The following is a 13036-nucleotide window of genomic DNA, read 5'->3' as shown; positions in this document are numbered from 1 at the left end:
AGTGTAGACCCCAATGTCAACCAGACTGGAACATTTGTGTCTTTATTTTAGTAATTAAAAAAGTTATCAAAGTAGTACAAAAATAATTCTCACACATGGTTACAAAAAGTCATGTAGGGTGGACTTACAGGAAAAAGCATAAGTTTCCTGCTCCACAGTGGCCTTCAGAAAAGTGGACACCATTTCAATTCTTTTAACTATGTCCCCCTACAGGTATATCTGTATTGCAAAGCGCCATTGTGTCTATGAGCTTTAGTTTATTAATTTGAGACATCTGTTGAGTCTTAGCTCACTTAACAGTAATGGCATACCTTTCACTCAGTATAATCATATTAAAAGTTTAGTTCCTTTACTCATTGTCTTTGTAGTTTTAAGTAATATGCTTACATCTTCATTTCTTATTTGGTAAATTATAGGCAGTATTCCTTGGTTCTCTACTTTGAAGGTGAAGATAGTAGCACTTCTAAACATTTCTTTCAGCTTTCATCTACCATTCTAACCTGAACACTTGTCCTCTTTATTCGTATATGTCAAGGTTGACAATGTTAAGTTGTATTCATAAAGCAAAATTAAGTATCTTATAATTTGCTATAGGTTCTTTCTAAAAGTTGAAAAGTCAATGAATATTGTTTATATTATTATGACTAGTGCAGAGGAAATAGGTTAGCATTGGGTTCAGATGCTATCCTTCCTACTTTGGGGATACAATGATGGAGAAGGAAACAGTGGAGGGGGTCAGAGAAGAGAAAGGGGAAAGTAACCCATTCTAAAGGAAAAGTTAGAATTTATAGATATATGAACCACGGCTTGTTGGAAAACGTTAATGTTGGCTGTGTCATGATGAGAATATAAGAAGGAGGCATTTTATAATGGAAAGGGCTCCCTTTATGTAAGTGATGCATTACTCTGAGATCTTGTATGTTAAATCTGGGCCAGGATATGTCCTAACATTGTAGGGAAGGAACTGGGAAAATTTTGGGGTAGCTCTAGACTTCTCTGTGCACCTCTGTATCTTCTAGTTATCTATATTCTTTTAATTGACACTAATGCATACTAGGTAAGATCTCTCTGTTCCTTGAGTCTGATTTGACAGTCCAACAATGTTTACTCCTATCTGTTTCTTAATGTTGACTACAAAAGCAAAAATTGTGCCGTGAATGGATTTTCTTTTTCATTCAGCCTTTTTCCCCTTAGACTTTCTATCTGCCTAGTTTCTCATCCTATTATACCTGAATATATGTTTGAATGTAATAGTATATAATATTATATTTCAAAGTATCATTACATTTTTATCATACTCTCATTTCTTTCATTAAGAGATGCCTTATTAAGAAACATTGAATGGAAAACACATTTTCTGGTCCTTACATATTAAAAATATCTGTATTGATTTTTCATATTTGATTTATCCATTTGCTGCTATAGAATTCTAATAAAAGATAACTTTCCATTATTATTATGAAGTTATCATCCCACAGCTTTTGAATCGATGTTTAAAGTCTGAGCACATGAATGTATATTAGCACAACCCCTTAGTATATTTCAAAAATGAGTTGAATTTTATTATTTATTTACTTATTTTTAAGTTTTATTTCATTTTTATTTTGAGAGAGAGAGAGAGCATGTAAACAGGGGAGAGGGGCAGAAAGAGAGAGAAAGAGGGGAGAGAGAGAGAGAGAGCGCATGTAAGCAGGGGAGAGGGGCAGAAAGAGAGAGAAAGAGGAGAGAGAGAGAGAGAGAGAAAATGAGAGAATGAGAGAATAAGAGAATCTTAATCGGGCACCAGGCTCAGCACTGAGCCCCACACGGGGCTTGATCCCATGGCCCTGGGATCATGAGCTGTGCCAAAATCAAGAGTTGAACACTCAACTGGCTGAGCCATCCAGGCACTCAAAATGATTTTATTTTAAAAAGAGCTTTGGTTTTCACTAGTTCTTTAAAAAAATTTTTTTAAGTTCATTTATTTATTTTGAGAGAGAGAGAATACATGAACAGGAGAGGGGCAGAGAGGAGGAGAGGGAATCCTCACCAGACTCCACACCATTAGCACAAAGCCTGACATGGGGCTTGAACCCACAAACTGTGAGATCATGACCTAAGTGGAAACCAAAAGTCTGGCACTTAACTGACTAGCCACCCAGGCGTCCCCATTAGCTCTTTTAAAAGTTGGCCTAGAATTGCCTAGAGTCATCTGAAATTAAGCAAGTCATTTCAACTCTTAGCATCTCAGTTTTTTCATCTAAAATTGGGGACTGGAAAAGTTTCCTTTCAGTTTTATAAATGATGATAATGATAAAAACTTTTTTTTTTCCAAAGAGCTTTGGTATCTATTTTTTATTGTCATAACTCTCCTTCATGGATACCTGAATAGTAGGTAAGACCATCTTTTTATTCCCATTTTATTGCTAAAGAAACTGCACTACAAAACTATTAAATAACCTGCAAAAGGTAAAAATGGCTTTGTTTTATTTAAAATACTACTTTAAAAGTTTTTTGAAAGATGTTCAAAACACAATTTGTCTTAAAATGAAGTGTTCTATGTTAATATTTTGCCAAAAGCATTCTCTTAAGAACATTTTTCCCTAGGGACTTTCTCGTATCACAAAACAAAAACCATGCCCTCTATCTGCTGAAGAGGTTTTAAAAATTGTGATCATTTGGTGCATTTCTGAGAATGAAATATGTGAGCAACACACACCTATGCCACCCAACCCCCTCCATCAGCAAGGATCATAATTTAATGTAGTAAAGTAAATCAGAAGTCTTAACAGGATTTTACTGAGCAGTACCGATAAAGGAAAGATCAATATTTTATATCTTTGGTACATGAGAGTGGGTTAAAATGATACTTAATCAAATTTTTGTTGTAATCATTTCATGTCATAGGACATTTGAATAGATATTTGTTTGTTTTACCTATGCATCTCTATAGAAGACTAATTACTTCATTCGTAGCAAAGAAAAGAGATCATTAAAGACCACAGTTTTTGTTTTTGTTTTTTAAATGAGCTAAAATTTAATTAGATTCCAACATGTACTAGGCGCTGAAGAGAACATAGATTTAATCCCTGCATGTGGGCTTAAAGATAGAAATAAACAAGTCTGTAAAGAGGGAAAATGAGAATCATCTTCTCTTCCTTTTAATAATGAACTTTTTCTTGATTTTTTGTGGTAAGTCATGTGTATTATAGAAAATTTGAGCATACAAAAGATACAAAGAAAACAAAACAATATATCACCCAGTGATAAATATAGTTAATATATGGCAAGCTTACTCTTTTCTTTTGTCAAAACTTACTTTTATTAGTAGAAAAGAAGGACTTCTTCCAGTTTTAAAGTTGTTATACTTAAAGTTGTTAATAAAAATGAATTTAAAATAACCACTTAATAATCCTGTTTTGACTAAGACAGTGAAACTGTAGATTAAAAAATTGGTTCCGCTCTACTTACTCATAGGTATTTAAGAATTTATCCTTAAAAATTTCTGGAACTTTCCTGTCTGTAAAGTATCAGAATCCCTGACCTACATGATATGGCTTCTTTGGGACAGCCAATGAGAAGTGAAGCAGCCCTCATAAAAGGAATCAATGTTTGTTCAACATGGTGACTTAGATTGTATAACAATCCCCTCCTACTATTTTTTCCCTTCCCACCATTTTAGCTCAGGAGGAATCTGCTTCTAACTACTGAGGTATGAGGAGTCAGGCTGTTATTTGCTATTAGAATTGGTCTTTCTGGCTAATAACAGTAACTCTGGCATTGATGCTGTTGGTCCTTAATGTTGTGTGAGTTTTAGGAAATTCTTAAATAGTTTGGATTTCATTCCATTTATTCAGAAATTTTTAAAAAAGGAACAACTCCAATACAATAAAATAAATCAATATGTAAAAGTATATGTACCCAGTAACATAGTGCTTGTTTTTAAAATATTGAAATACATCCTTACCTTTTACTCAGGTATCTGTTTTTTAGAGGTTCTTGAATGTCCCATACTGCCCTAGACACCCTGGCCCTTCATTTCTTTCTACCTATGCCCCACTACCTTACAATTCATTGACTAATGTTTCACACCTGGAACAGCATTATTCTCAAGTATTCTTAATGTCTTAACTGACTCCTATTCACACAATGCTCCTTATATCTTCCTACTAATCATTTCCACTTTGCCTTCTGGATTTCCTGAGATGTGATTTAAAAACAAAAAAATCCACTTCATCATGAATTGCATGGGACATTCCCTTCTCCTTGCCTTAACTCCAACCTGCCTTTCTTCTGAAGATTCTGTTTCCTTGCCATCCTCTCACATAGAGATTGGTTTTTCTTTCACATCCTAAGTACATCAGAAGGCTAAGAGTTTGCAAAAACACCATCCTTACTACTTGCTTCTTCTTCCTTCTTTGCCCATTTCTACTCCTTTGATACTTTTTTAAAATTTTGAGGTATAATTAATAATAGTTTGGTAATGACCTTGTCTTCCTAAGTGGTGTCATCTAATAACTCCTTAGTCATTCATTTCATTTGTGTTCTTGGCTCATTCATCTCTTCTAGTTCCTGATCATCCTCATTGGCTTCAACATCCAAGAGGCTGAACAATCCTATCCACTGGCCTGGGCTGCTGAGATTGGACTTTGTTGGCACCAGAAGCATCCCATCTCTGAACATGGATTTCAATCCCTCTACTTTCTGCTACCTCTTTTTATCTTTCCAGCCATTTTGATTTATTGTCCACTGCTGCCAATATCCTATAACCTCATGGATCCACCAGTCCCACCACTCTTCTTTTCACACCTTCTTCTCTTTACTTGTTTCTTTGTCTAGCTGCAACGTTGTTTCCTCATGATATTCAGTATCTTGAACGTTTTTTTCACCTGTAATTTTAATTTGCCCTTCATTGGTGCTTACCAGTGAATTCCAACCTGAATTGAACCAAACATTCACCTTCTTTGGGCCTCAAGAAAACAGAAAACTTGTAGAGAGACTCATACATTTGGGCTGATAACATTCATTTTATATTAATTTATTTTCAAAAACCTCACAGGAGCATTCAACAATTTCCTGTTGTTTTTCATGCTATTTACCTATAACATTGTATTTTATACTTGCTGCGCATACAATTTTATTCCTTCCTTGGTCTCCTTGGTCACCACACATCTCTTCTGTTCATTCTTATCACAAACTGCATGCAACACTTCCTGGGAAAAAGGAAGCCATTCAATGGGAACCCCTTTATTTTCTACCACAGAATCCACAAACTTCGTGTGTCCTCACATTTCCTCATTCCTCTCTCCTATTACATTAGGAAAGCTTTTCCTCTCAATGATAGGTTTTTCCTCTTTGTTCTGCAATCCATCTGCTTTTATACACTCAAGGATTCTGCATGCTAGCTTTTTCTGTCTGCTGCATAACTAGTCTCTTCCTATATATGGATCATTCTCATCAAATGTAAAGCTACTCGAAAGACTTCTATTTACAAAAACAAAATGCTACCTTTTCATTGCTACTGCACTTTTTCATTTCTTGAGTTGTTATTTGATTCTCAAATATCAGTCTTTTTTCATTTTTTAAAAAAGTTTTAAAACGTTTATTCATTTTTGGGAGACAGAGAGAGAGAGGGTGGGGGTGAGAGGAGGGCAGAGAGAGAGTGAGTTACAGAATCTGAAGCAGACTCCAGGCTCTGAGCTGTCAGCACAGAACCTGATGTGGGACTCAAACTCACAGAGGGCAAGATCATGACCTGAGCTGAAGTTGGACATTTAACTGACTGAGCCACCCAGGCACCCCAGTCTTTCTTCTTAATTACAGACTTTCTGGATTTTATTCCTTCTCTTAGCTGTTCAAACAGTTTAAAGTTCCTTTTAGATTGCTCTGATTATACATAATCATTTATGTAATTATTCAAGTTCCTTTAGCTTGCCCAAGCCCCATGACATTGCCCAGTTCTGAATGGGTTTTATTTCTGTGTCTCAGCTCAGGGTTTCAAGTTCTACACTGTGTGAGAGTACAAATGGATCCCATGTCCACCTGTGGGCAAAGTCTGAATGCTTATCTCTCATGTTTCTTTCCATTCATGATTTGAAATAAGCAGTAAGATGCTCTAGACCTATGCCAGGAGTAGAGATTTCCTGGTGCTTATTTTTAGATTGTGCATTCTCAGTAGACTATTACCCCTAAAAAACAAAGAAAAATAAAATTGGCTACATTCTTCCCCCAGATGGGCTCATATTCTTGGCAGAAGTGAAGCAATTGTCAAGGGTCAAACTTGGTTTTGTTTATCCACAATCTGTCCATCATGGAAAGATAACCACTCTTTAAAGGTCTTGGTTTTCAAGTGTTAGCCCCAGAACAGCACAAGAAGGCTCTACTCCAGACCAACAAGATAGGAATTTACATTTTAACAAGACCCCCTGGTAATTCATGTGTACTTTGAGGCCTCTGAGGCTAAATTCCAAGAGATCTGTGAAAAAATTTAAGATTTTAAAAAATTTCTCTATTCATCTGATTGTAGGTGAAACAGTTTGTAACAGTCACATTATGATGAAGGCAAGAGATAACAATATCCTTTCTTTCTGATCTAAAATACACAAATTAAATGGGGAGGATGAACTATAACAGTTCTGACAGAACAATAAAATGACCTTTTGCTATTGCCATGTCCTAGTTGATAACACTGTAATCACTGTGTACTTTTATGGTGTCCTTGAAGTTTCCCTACTTTTGGAGCAGTGGCTCATGGGAGCCAACTCTTTTTTCCCTAAGGTCTTCAGTAGATCCTCACTGTTTCTGTGGCAGATCTTGATCTTGGTATCTTTAGAGATGATTTTCTCTATCATGGGGTATATATTTTTAAAGGGGTGAAATACCATCAAAATGTGACCAGTCACCTGGGCAAACAGTGTGCCATTTTAGAAAGGGATGTAGCTCTTGAGGCAAATTATAACTAATGTTACAAATGCCAAACCCAAGCAAAACTATAGTTGAGTCTTCTCATAGGAAGAGTTTGGCAACTCGATCCTGAGTGGCCCTCTCCATGTCTTCATCTAAGAGAGAAAAAGGAGGCTAAACTGTTTAAAAATCTTAATTAGGAGAAAAAGAGTTTTCCTCAGATCCAAGTTTCTTTAGGGCATATATTATTAAAGCACAAAAAATTCATGCATTAAGAAGTTTAACTTTTGGCTCTCATATACCTATAATGAAATTTTATTAATAATAATTAATGATGAATGTTTATTGAGATTGTTACACTATGTACTTAAAATGACTATCATGCTTGATTTTCATGTATCATATAGACACTATTCATTTCGTCATTATATGGAATCAGAAACAGAGGCCCAGAGACTAACTCATTTATTGTCTCTGCTGGTAAGGAGTGTAGTTGAACTGTGAACTCAGGCAGTGTGGTTTTGGAACTTGGGATTAGATCCCTTATGTCAGAGATTTGTTTGCCCTTAACAGATACACACAAGGCACATGCTTCCCAGACTTCCCAATAGGTATCCCCTAAGAAAGTTGTTCAAAATATTCCTTTCTGGGTCCCTCCCTTGAGGTGGATGCCAGTAATCTGTAAGTTTAAGAAGCTTCTTGAGTAATTCTTATTAGGAATGATTGGGAAAACATGTTTAAGTGATCTTGAAAAAATAAAAACATGTGACCTTACTAAACTTAGAATCAACTAAAATCAAGTCCTTTCTCTTTTTCATAATATAAGGAGGGAATGAAGCTCAGAGACCCACTAGGGAGAGTTTCCTGAGATTATGGAAGTAAGGAAAGCATATTTAATGAAAAAGAATCATTATATACATTAAAATATGAGAGACAGTTTGATAATAGAGGAGGGTCTGGTCACTGGGATTGTAACTTCTACTGTACCTCCTTCTATTTAATATCTACCAAGAATTTTGTCACTGATTATAGTCAGATAAGGAGTAGACATTCACAAGGGTAAACTCTTGTCTAAATGGTCAAGTAGAATATTCTTTTTCCCATGAAGTTTCTTATGATAATCCATTTTGTATTCAGGAATTATAGATTTTAGAACATCCTGCGCCTCATAAAAAGAGAAAATAATACTATGTCAGTAAAGTACAACATTCCTGTAATTCAAATGTACTTTCTACACAGAAGAAAATCAATAATGCTCCAGGAAAGGTTTTAGGTAGATGGCTAACTGAAATCGCTCAAGGTGAGAATTTTTTTGAAGAGTCAATATTTGAAAGAAATGGAATGCCATGATTAAGCAATTCCAAGATTCAAAAGGTGGAACATTCTATAGGAGAACTGTCATGTGCTCTTGAAATAATTAATAGCATGAAAACCAACAAACCAAAAAGAGTGAGGCTATTGTAGATTATAAGAAACTAAACAGATATAATAAAATTTAGTGTGCAAGCCTAGACTGGATCCTGGTTCTGGTCAAAAGAAATGTTTAATAAACATTAAAATTTGGAGAATTAGAGAAATTAAAATACGGACTAAATATTAAATGTTGTAGAAAAACTGTTAATTTTCTTATGTCATAAAGGCATTATACTTTTGGTTCTTATTTTTAGGAGATGTGTGCTAAAATACTTAAAGATAAAGTGCCATCCGTGATTTTTCAACTTTCAAAGATACAACTTTCAAACTTACATATATATGTATACATATATATGTGTGTATATATATATATATATATATATATACACACACACACACAGGGTATATACTATAAAAGCATAAAAATTTATGCATTAAGAATGCATATATACACACACATACACATTTTAACATGTATACACATACAGACATGTGACACATATAGGGAAAGGGAGAGGAAATATGGTAGAGTATTCTGTCAGATATACTCTTTCCTACTGAGAGGAACAAGAACTCTTTGGAGTTATGGGTGATTCTAGGTCTGGAGTAGAAATGTAGAAGATGATCTTTGATGTTTTATTGCAGCAGATACCAAAGGGAACTGTCAAAGGCTACTAGGCTTGTGTAAAAAGACTCTAGAGACAACTTGAAAGGTTTCCTCTGACCAAACATGAGACAATTTGAGTATCAATAAGGGTAATAACATAGATAGATTTAAATACGTCAAATATGTTTAAATCTATGAGTTCTTAGTATATATTAAAAAAGAAACAGTCATCACTAAAGGATGGAGTAATTTGAAAGGTGATAAACAAAAGGTAGAATAGAGCATTTATTTTGCTTTTTATATACATACAACTCTACTGCTTGACAAGTAAATGGTAGATGTGGAGACATTTCTCTTATAGATGTTTATTACCTAATAAATGAAGAAATAAAATTAAAATATCAACATTTTGTAACTCTTAATGAATTAATGGATCTGTGCATTGCATATTAATGGTTGCTAACATCATAAGAAGAGAGACAACTGGTTGGAACAAACCCCCAACTGAGCAACATACCACCTACTAGGGAATACCTTTGGCAAAGATAGCATTCCTAAGTCTAATTAATTGTTTAGGTCCAACTAAAAATTCACAAGAAATATAGAAATCAGGGGAATGTATTTAAAAACAAAAACAAGAAAAGCTTCACAGGGATCCCCTCAGAAAAATCCAGATTGTAGAAAAATATACAGAAAGAGTATCTAATTTTGTCAACAAATAGGATATAAATGAGATAGAAAAAGAGAGTTACAGATTAAAGGAGGCTTAATAGATTAATATGAAATTGCCATATGTGGGCCTTACTTGGATCACGATTCAAACCAACAAGTGATTAAAAAACATTTATAATATGATGCAACTTTTGAGCATTCACAGGATATTTGAAGATAAGGTATTTTTTTTTTTTAGGTATTATCATGCTTTTGTGAATACAGCTTCCATTTTGAGCAGAATTTTTATCTCTTAGAGAAACATGAAAATAACTACAGCAGAAGTGATACAAGGTATAGGATATGATCTATAATAATATGGAGACAGTAAAAGTAGAGGCAACAAGACTTGCTATGATAATATTTAAATCTTTGGAAAATATGAATTTTATTGATGGTCTGCCTATTTTCATATTGAACGGTTAGAATTTAGCTTGTAATGAGATAGCAGAAATCTTCCAGGCCATTCATTTGGATGAGTTGGCAGGCACAAATGTTTAGCTGCAGAGTTAATAAGCAGGTTTTCTCTTAAGGACATGGCTGTGGCTGATATTTTTCTTCCAAGGGAAAAACAAAGCAACTATGAAATTGTTACTATTACGATCTGCATTTTACAGGGTGAGGAAACTGAGACACAGAGGATAAAGGCAATTGCCCAAGTGATACAGCAGTGTGTGGTGGAGATAGGTTCCCTGTCCAGACACTCTGGATTTAAGGCCCTGTGCTTAACCATGCTGACATATATCTCTGGACTGAGATATTCACTGGGATGTTGTGACCCGGCATTGTTGCCCAAGTTTTCTTCACATGGAACTTAAAAGGAACTTCATGGCTTATTTGATGGGTGCAGATTCAAAATTAGGTGGAGGCAGAGGAAAAAGGCCACATGACAGGGTTATGCCTCTAGAGTCCCAAGACTCCTGAGTTGAATCCATTCTGATATATGGAAACATGTACCATGTGGGTATGGGTATGAATTTAGGAGATGAGAGGGATGGGTAATCATGCTATTGTTCCTTTTATCCATATGCAAAATAGGAAATGAAAATACTTCCTTTCGTGGTTGAGAAATGCTGTTTCCAAGAAGTGAGAAGGGAGAAAATATTTTTCCATTGCATTGGCTATAGTAAAATTTGTATCTTCAAGCAAGATAAATGATTAGAACGACTCTAAAAAGAAGCCCGGCTTATTAAAAATCTTCCCTTTGCTAATGTGTTTAGATATTAGAAACAAATTGATTATATCTGTAAAATAGAAAAAGAAGAAAAATGATATCCTCCAGGATGCATCAGGGAGAATTTAATAAGGTGCCTTAAATCACTCAACCTACAACACATCTAAAATGTTAATTAAGCAACTTTTCTTCCCCCCCTTATCCTCACCTCTGCTCTGCTGGCTTTAGTAAAAGCCTGTCTGCCAGCATAACTCTCTACAGGTAACTCCAATTCTGTTTGAAGTTGGTGATCTGGGCTTGGCTCATAACATTCACAGTAGATTTACCTGAAAGATCAATAAAAGCATGTTCAAAGCTAGATTGGCTTCATAGAGCCCGGGATTTTTATTAATTCATATAAACTTCCTAAAACTTTCACTGTAAAGAAAAAAGAAGAAAACTTGAGAATATTCACATTTTAAGAAATTGAATTGGTATCATGGAGTTTCAGAATTGGTTTGGAGCCTGTGAATCCCCTCACATGTCAGAATTTGTGGAAGCACCAAACGCTGAGTCTTTCTTAAATCTTCTAGGAGGTCCTAGAATCGTCAGTCACATCACAAAGGGCTTGATAAACGCCAATCTCTTTGTTGTCGATGCTGTGCAAGGTTAGTAATGTGGGTTTTGCTCTTTGTAAACAGATGCCACTGACCTCAGTAGACTATGTGTATATAGGTGTTAACTATATGTTTTACTAATTCTGTAAAGGAATTGGAAAAACTCTAACAAAGAAGAAGTTCAGTCAGTTAAAGAAGGTACATAGGTTCCATGTGGACAATTAGAGGAGGCTGAGTCCTTCTACTTGGGAAGAGAAGGGTCAGGTAACATTTTAGGAGGCATCTGGTAATAGAGTAAAATAAAACATGGCTTCTTAGGGCCAAATAACAATTTAGGCTGGAAAGTTCTATGCAATTTACTGATCTCCTTGAACTTCAATTTCTCTGTCAAGGATAAGAAAAAATAATTGTTATTTAAAGGAAGTAATCTATTTTCTCATTTAAGGAATTAAGGATTTTGAAGGACTATTTTGAAAGAATCCAACCCAAGTTATGATTGCATATTTTAACATGTGGGATGATAGAAGGAGAGATATTTATTGCACACCCTGGGGTTTGAAGAGACTTTCATGGAAATACCACCATTTTTATAGCTTAGTGTTCAATATAAGGGTTCCTGGAAATGAAAAGTGAGGAGTTGCAGCCACAGAGCATGGAGTGGGATAACAGATATGTAATTTGACTGACATTTATAACATACTGGATAAGTGATCTCATGTAGGGACAATTATTTTCTTTTTGTTGGGAGAGGTAATATTCCTGCTTTTTCAAATTTAGATTTTTTTAAAGACTGTATGGTTTGACTAAGAGTGTAAAATTAGGACCTAGAAGCTAATCAACCAGCAGAGAAGCTTTGATCTTTAAAATGCTGGAATTATCTTTAATCAGAGGAGATTTAAATTGGCTAAATAGTGGGATTAAGGCAAAATTATCATCATTTTGTGCGCTAAAATGTTGATTCTTCTTCTACGAATGAAAACCTTTCTATGAAGAAGAATTCAGTTTTATTTTCTAATTAAACGATCTATTGCTTCCTAACTGGTTCAGTTTTAAAAAATTATTCTATCTTTTATAAAGCACAGTTTTACTATCAGTATCCACAGTAGTGAAATATAAATGTTGACCTAAGATTTATTATACTCACCATTGTTTTAACTCTTCTCTCCACTAGAGTACTGACAGTAAATTATGTGAGGAAGTTTTTATCATAAGTATTTTTACCTTTAGAAAAACATGTTGGTATCTGAGCATGAATTTCACTTTTTATTTTATGGAAATCCTGTAAGGGACTCTATGAAAGACTGATTTGAAATTTATTCTTTACCTATGTTTTATAAGCTGTAACAAAAGCAATATATATATATATTTATATATACACTCAACATTGACATGTAACGTATTTGACTACCAATATGTTAACATGTGTTACCAGGTTACCCAAATTTGCACTGATCATATATCAGTGTTTCATATCAGCAGTTTCCTGATATATGCATATATTTCAACATCTTGTAAATGGGTCAGTAATCATTTATTCATTTATAAACATCACTGATCAAGTTTCAACTAAGTTTTTTTTAATTTTTAAAAAATGTTTATTTATTCTTGAGAGACAGAGACAGAGCACAAGCAGAGGAGAGGCAGAGAGAGAGA

Source organism: Hyaena hyaena, unplaced genomic scaffold (genome assembly GCF_003009895.1).
Source record: "Hyaena hyaena isolate Hyena2069 unplaced genomic scaffold, ASM300989v1 scaffold_1138, whole genome shotgun sequence".
Lineage (NCBI taxonomy): Eukaryota > Metazoa > Chordata > Mammalia > Carnivora > Hyaenidae > Hyaena > Hyaena hyaena.
The sequence above is the reverse complement of the archived record's forward strand: the minus strand, read 5'-3'. Positions refer to the sequence as shown.